Source organism: Oryx dammah, unplaced genomic scaffold (assembly GCF_014754425.2).
Source record: "Oryx dammah isolate SB20612 unplaced genomic scaffold, SCBI_Odam_1.1 HiC_scaffold_20, whole genome shotgun sequence".
NCBI classification, from domain to species: Eukaryota; Metazoa; Chordata; class Mammalia; order Artiodactyla; family Bovidae; genus Oryx; species Oryx dammah.
This window is the reverse complement of record NW_024070204.1, coordinates 1,115,676-1,122,086: the sequence shown is the minus strand read 5'-3', so window position 1 is coordinate 1,122,086 and position 6,411 is coordinate 1,115,676.

Sequence of the window (6,411 nt, the reverse complement as noted above, 5' to 3'; positions counted from 1 at the left end):
GGCGAGGCCCGGGTGACGGGCGAGGCACCAGGTGATGGGCGTGGCCTGGGTGATGGGCGTGGCCCGGGTGATGGGCGAGGCACTAGGTGGTCCTGCCTCAATTTCTGGGTCTCTATGAGGACGTTGTCACCTCACCTGGGATCAGACCGGACATGATTCTCAACCCTTCACAGACCTTTTTCCCTATGAGCTGCATCTATCTATATTTTCTACTAAAATTAAAACAGAAAAAGTCAAGTGTAGATCGATTAACTCAATTTAAAAGGAACTGATAAACCCAAACGTCGCCACCTGTGTCCGTACAGCACCTCCTTCTGTGTTTCTTGGTCCACCGGTTAAAAAAGGTAAACTCCGCTCTTGGCTCGAGGGCCACACCCCGAGGCCGGCAGGTTGCCTGCCCGCCCCAACTCCGGAGCTGTGCCGTCCACAGGCAGGCCCGCTGCCCCCCAACGGCCGTGGGGCGCTGGAACGTGGCTGGTCTGGACTGAGACGGGCTGTGGGTGTGAAATGCGGTTCAAAGAATTAGTACAGAAATGTATGTAAAGGATCTTGTTACACTTTTTTATATTAGGTACATGTTAAATTAATAATATTTTGGATGTACTGGGTGAAATAAAATATATATTAAAGTCAGTCCCTTCCCTTTCGTTTCACTTTTTCTCAATATGACTGTTACACAATTTCAAATTACCCACATGGCTTAAATTATATGTCTTTGAGACAGGGCTCGTCTAATTTCACCTTCATATTGGACCAGATGTCCTACATTTTCCGAGGACAAAATATGCACTCTAGAAAAAAAAAGTTTAAAACACCACTTAGAAAATACTGGGAAAATCCATCAGCCTATTCCCACTTTGCACAAATTTATTTGCTAAGAACTGAAATAGTTCCCAAGTTTCCCAGGCAAAATCCCTGAAAAAATCAAATATGCTATATTTTAAAAAAGAAAAAGAAACAGTTCTCCCGGTCAGGAAGGCAGCTGTTGGGAGCGTGTTTCCGTGGCTGGCTGAGCGCCCCGCCCCGGGTGACTTCGGTGGGGGACCACGCCAAGTCATTCACGGTCAGCCGAGAAGGGATGTTCATTTCACTGCCCGTCTGAGCACACTGCCCAGACATAACACTGGCTTTCCCGTGTTACCAACTGGGAACCGGGCTGGACGAGGGGCTAAACGTCTAGAACTCCGTCTGTGAGGGCCGTGGGTCTGCACGAGGGCAGAGCCTGCGAAGGCCTGCCTGTGGAGCCAGCGTCCACCATTCCTTTCCAGCTGACGTCCACCCGCAGCTCCTGCCCTGACGGAGCCCGTGTCTGGTGGGACATATGGTCAAGTGGACGGACGTTGGGACAAATGGTCCTCTGAGCTGGTGATCGAAGCTGCAGAGACCATGAAGCAGAGTGAGGAAACGCAGGGGGTGGCGGGCGTTAGGATGGGAGGAACGTCCGGGAGACGCATAGTGTCAGCGCTGTGACGGAGCTTGAAGACGGGGCAGCTGTCCTCCTGGAGAGCCACCCGTGAGAAGGCCGCGGAGGTGGAAGGGACAGCATGGCGGGCAGGAAGCCTGCAGCCTCCCCCCAGGGGGCAGTCAGGACTGGCCAGGCAGGGGTCTTTGCTCTCAGAGCTGCCGGGGGAGAGGTGGCTGAAGCCTTGCCCTGATGGAGCGACGGGGGACCAGGTGTTTGCACCTGCTCTGAGCATTCCCTTTCTTCTTCATCCCAGGGTGGGGCCTGGGGGTGGAGCCACAGCCTGAAAGGGCTCTTAGCCAGACATAAAACTGAAAGGCTTTCTGATGAGCCTTTGGGACAGGGGCACGTGTGTGTGTCAGCTGCACACGAGTCACGGGTCTCGGCCCAACAAGATTCTGTGATTTTAAAGCCCCAAGGGAACCAAGATTGGGGCTTCGGCAGCAGACCAAGGAAAGCTGGTCTTGGCTGGAGGAGACTTCAGGAAACACAAGGCCAGACTGCAGGAGACCCCGGAGACCCCAGGGAGATCGCAGCGTTGAGTACTGGGGGGTGGGGTCCGGGTCAAGTGTGTTGACCTGCGTTGGCAGTGGACAGGTTTAGTTGCCGTGTTAGGAACGGACTCAAAGGGCCAGGATGCAATCGGAGGAGACGTCGAGGTCTGACTTAGAAAATAAACCTGTGGTTATTAATGGGGAAACGGGTCCGCCAATCAGCTCAGTCTTCTCCAGCTCTTTGCAACCCCATGGACTGCAGCACGCCAGACCTCCCTGTCCACCACCAACTCCCAGAGCTTGCTCAAACTCATGTCCGTTGAGTCAGTGATGTCATCCAACCTTCTCATCCTCTGCCGTCCCCTTCTCCTCCAACCTTCAATCTTTTCCAGCATCAGGGTCTTTTCCAATGAGTCAGCTCTTCGCATCAGGTGGCCAAAGTATTGGAGTTTCAGCTTCAACATCAGTCCTACCAATGGATATTCAGGACTGATCACCTTTAAGATGGACTGGCTGGATCTCCTTGCAGTCCAAGGGACTCTCACAGTTCAAAAGCATCAATTCTTTGACCCCCTAGCTTTCTTTATGGTCGAACTCTTTCATCCATGCATGACTACTGGAAAAACCATAGCTTTGACTAGACAAATCTTTGTTGGCAAAGCAATGTCTCTGATTTTTAATATGCTGTCTAGGTTGGTTACAGCTTTTCTTCCAAGGAGCAAGTGTCTTTTAATTTCATGGCTTCAGTCACCATCCTCAGCGATTTTGGAGCCCAAGAATATAATAAAGTCTGTCACTGTTTCCATTGTTTCCTCGTCTATTTGCCATGAAGTGATGGGACCGGATGCCGTGTCTTCATTTTTTGAATGCTGAGTTTTAAGCCAACTTTTTCACTCTCCTCTTTCACTTGTATCAAGAGACTCTTTAGTTCTTCTTTGCTTTCTGCCATAAGGCTGGTGTCATCTGCATATCTGAGGTGATTGATATTTCTCCTGGCAGTCTTGATTCCAGATTGTGTTTCTTCCAGCCCAGCGTTTCTCATGATGTACTCTGCATAGAAGTTAAATAAGCAGGGTGACAATATACAGCCTTGACATGCTTCTTCTACAATTCTGAACCAGTCCACTGCTCCATGTCCAGTTCTAACTATTGCTTCTTGACCTGCATACAGATTTCTCAGGAGGCACGTCAGACGGTCTGGTATTCCGATCTCTTTAAAAATGTTCCACAGTTTGTTGTGATCCACAAAGTCAAAGGCTTTAAGGCAGAAGTAGCTGCTTTTCTGGAACTCTCTTGGTTTTTCTATGAGCTATTGGATGTCGGGCGGGATAAATTAAAAGCTTGGGATTAACAAACACACTTCTGTTGATATATATGAAGTAAATAACCAGCAAGGATCTACTGTATAGCACAGAGAACTAGACTCAATATTCTGTAGCAACCTATAATGGAAAAGAATCTGGAAAAGCACGTGTGTGCGTGCATAACTGAGTCGCGTGCTGTCTGCCTGACACAGCCGTGCAAGGCGAGCATGGTCAGTGTTAGAAGACGCAGATGGGCACTGCGAGCAACCAGAGAGCCGTCGCTGCTTCCGCCGTGAAGCCAGCCGGTCCTCGAGAGCAGCAGAGTGGCTCTCAGAGCTGGGAGAGGCTGACTGGGCCGGCAGGGCCTTGTCAGACCTCTTCGGAGACCAACCCTGCTCGGGGACGGACCTCGCCTCGTGTGCAGCTTTCGGAGCTGTTTGGAAGCCGTTTGACCTTCCTGGGCTCCTGTGTTTGACTGAGGAGGGTTGTACTGCACCTTCAACCAGGAGGAAGTCAGCGGGAAGCCAGGGTTCCCTGTGAACCCCAGTCAACCGCTCTGACCACGAATCACTGCTGAGTGGGTTGTGGTCCCGGTGGCCGTGATGCCGTGGTCCCTGAGATGTGAGAACGTGTGAACACGGGGGAGATAGACAGACAGACAGTGATCATCACAGATAAGCAGCACGCAGAACTCAGATGGAGACAGCGGATAAGGAGAGACAGAGCTAGGCAGACGGAGAGGGGAGGGAACAGGGGACCTTCCAGGCGGAAGAACACTCTCTCCCTGTTCCAGAGACTCGGACATGGCCGTGCGATTCATACAAAGTGGGAGGCAGGTGTCTGGTCCAAGACCAGAGGCACAGGTGTACTGAAATTAACAACCTAAACATGACCGAGAGCCTAGGTAAAGTCAAATGTAAAAAATGCACTGGGCAGAAACTGTTTCTAAGTTGTAGGGCAACATTTCTTAACAAATACGCCTGGCCTGCTAACGAACGGTTTCCACCACGGGTTATCCTTACGGTTTACTGATCGGATACTTTCCCCCACGAGTCTCGCAGCAGGATTTCCCCAGTTTCCTGCTCCAGACACCTGAGCACTCCTCCAGCCTCCCTGCCTCACTGGAGGTGGGGTTTCTGTTAGGAGAGACCCTGGCTGAGCCCACCTTCAGGCCCAGAGTCCCCCCACCCTCCACGGAGGGCTTTGTGTGCGCTGCGTGGGGTTGGTGGACGAGGGGAGGGGGCCCCCAGGGTCGGGGCTGAGCCCAGCAGCAGGACGATGCCTTCAGAGCAAGAAGGAAGGTCGGCATAAGTGGTGGAAGCCCTGTCTCCCAGGACGCGGCTCATTCCCCGGCCCCTCTGCCCACCCATGGGGCCCACACGAGGGTCCCTGTGGCTTCAGGAAGGACCAGGCTTGAGCTGCTGTAGGCGTTCAGCTCTGCGCCCCACCCGCCCCATCTAGATGCCTAGATGGACTGTGTGCCCTGGGACCCTGGAAGGTGCCAGGCAGAGCAATGCCAGCCAGGCTCGGGAGGGCCGCCCTGCACTCCTTCCTGTTGAGGCATGGGGGGCCACCGCGGACGTGGCTTTTCTCGGGCTTCTAGGAAACCGCACGGACAGGCCAAGGTTGCTGCGGGTCGTTTTCAGCCAACATCCCACACGCGAGGTTCCGCTGCTCTAAGCAAATGCATCAGATGGCCCAGGCTGCCCGTGCGTGAAAACCGTACTGTCATCAGGGTCCCCGCCTGCTCCCTGTGACCCACCGAGTGGTGCCCTGGGGTCCAGCTGAAACTCCGGACGCTCCTCAGGGACCTGGGCCCACACAGGTGAAAGGACCGTAGCAGCCATGACCCCAGGACCAGGGTGGCAACCACGGAAGCGGAGACGGAGGCACTTGAACATCACTCTAGAAGTTTCGGGACCTCCATCCCCAGCTCTGAGTCCTCCCAAGGACTTTCCTTCCCGATAGACTGTCCCCGCGTGGTGACAACTCTCCTCGCCCAGCGCCGCCCACAGAGGGCCTCGGTCATCTCCCACGGTGCTGGGAAACTATGGAAGCAAAATTAATTTCCTCCTTCTCCACTTTAAAGAAATGAAACTCTGCTATATCGCTGACAGAAGACAAGGGGCAGGCATATCCTAACTTCAAAGGGAAGGGGCGGGCCCTGCTGGGGTCTGGAGTCCTGTCCCCCCACTGGGCAGACGGTGAGCGGGGGTCCCCACACCTGGGGACAAAAGGGGACCTGGGCCGGGGCATGCGGGGACGGGGGGTGCCCTGCAGCCCTCAGAGGGCGGGCCACGCGAGTGCCCCCAACAGGATGAGCAGGCAGAGCTGGGCGTGAGCCAGCCACCCCATCTGCCCGTCTGCTGAACAGGTAACAACAGCCCCCACCCTCAACCACTCGATGTTACCACGGCAACGTCGCACAAGGACGGACAGAAAGGCCCGTGGCCAGGACTTGGGAGGCTTGTTCTGGGCACGTGGGGAGTGGGACCCAGAGAACCGTCAGCCTCCCTCAGGTCTCCACCCAGAAGACATCCAGATGGGAAGGGGGTTTCGTGGAAACGTCGTCAGCGTCATCATTCCAGTCCCGCAGTCCCAGGGCCGGGGTGAGCCCCAAGAGGTCCCGTGAGCAGGGGACACGGAGGAGGGGCTGTTTGAAGATGAAGATGGAGAATCCAGCCTGGGACGTTGGTCCCCGGGAGGTGGCCAGGGGGAGATGTCCAGAGGACGGAACTGGGTAGGGAGGGAGGTCCCAGGTTGCAGACGTGGGGGCTCTCGCTCAGAGGGGAGCAGGACACGGGCAGAGGACCCCCCCCCCGAGGCCGAGACGCAGGGAGCCCTGGGAACCGAGTCAGGGCTGACCCCACCGGGGGTAGAGACCAGGCAGGGGCGGGGCCCCCAGGGCACACAGGGGCGGGGCGCGCGTGTGCACACACACACACACACACATACCAGGGGCAGGGTGTGCGCACACACGTGCACACACACACACACCAGGGGCGGGGCGTGCGCGCACACACACACACACACACATACCAGGGGCAGGGTGTGCGCACGCACACGCACACACACACACACCAGGGGCGGGGCGTGCGCACGCGCACACACACACACACCAGGGGCGGGGCGTGCGCACACGCGCACACAC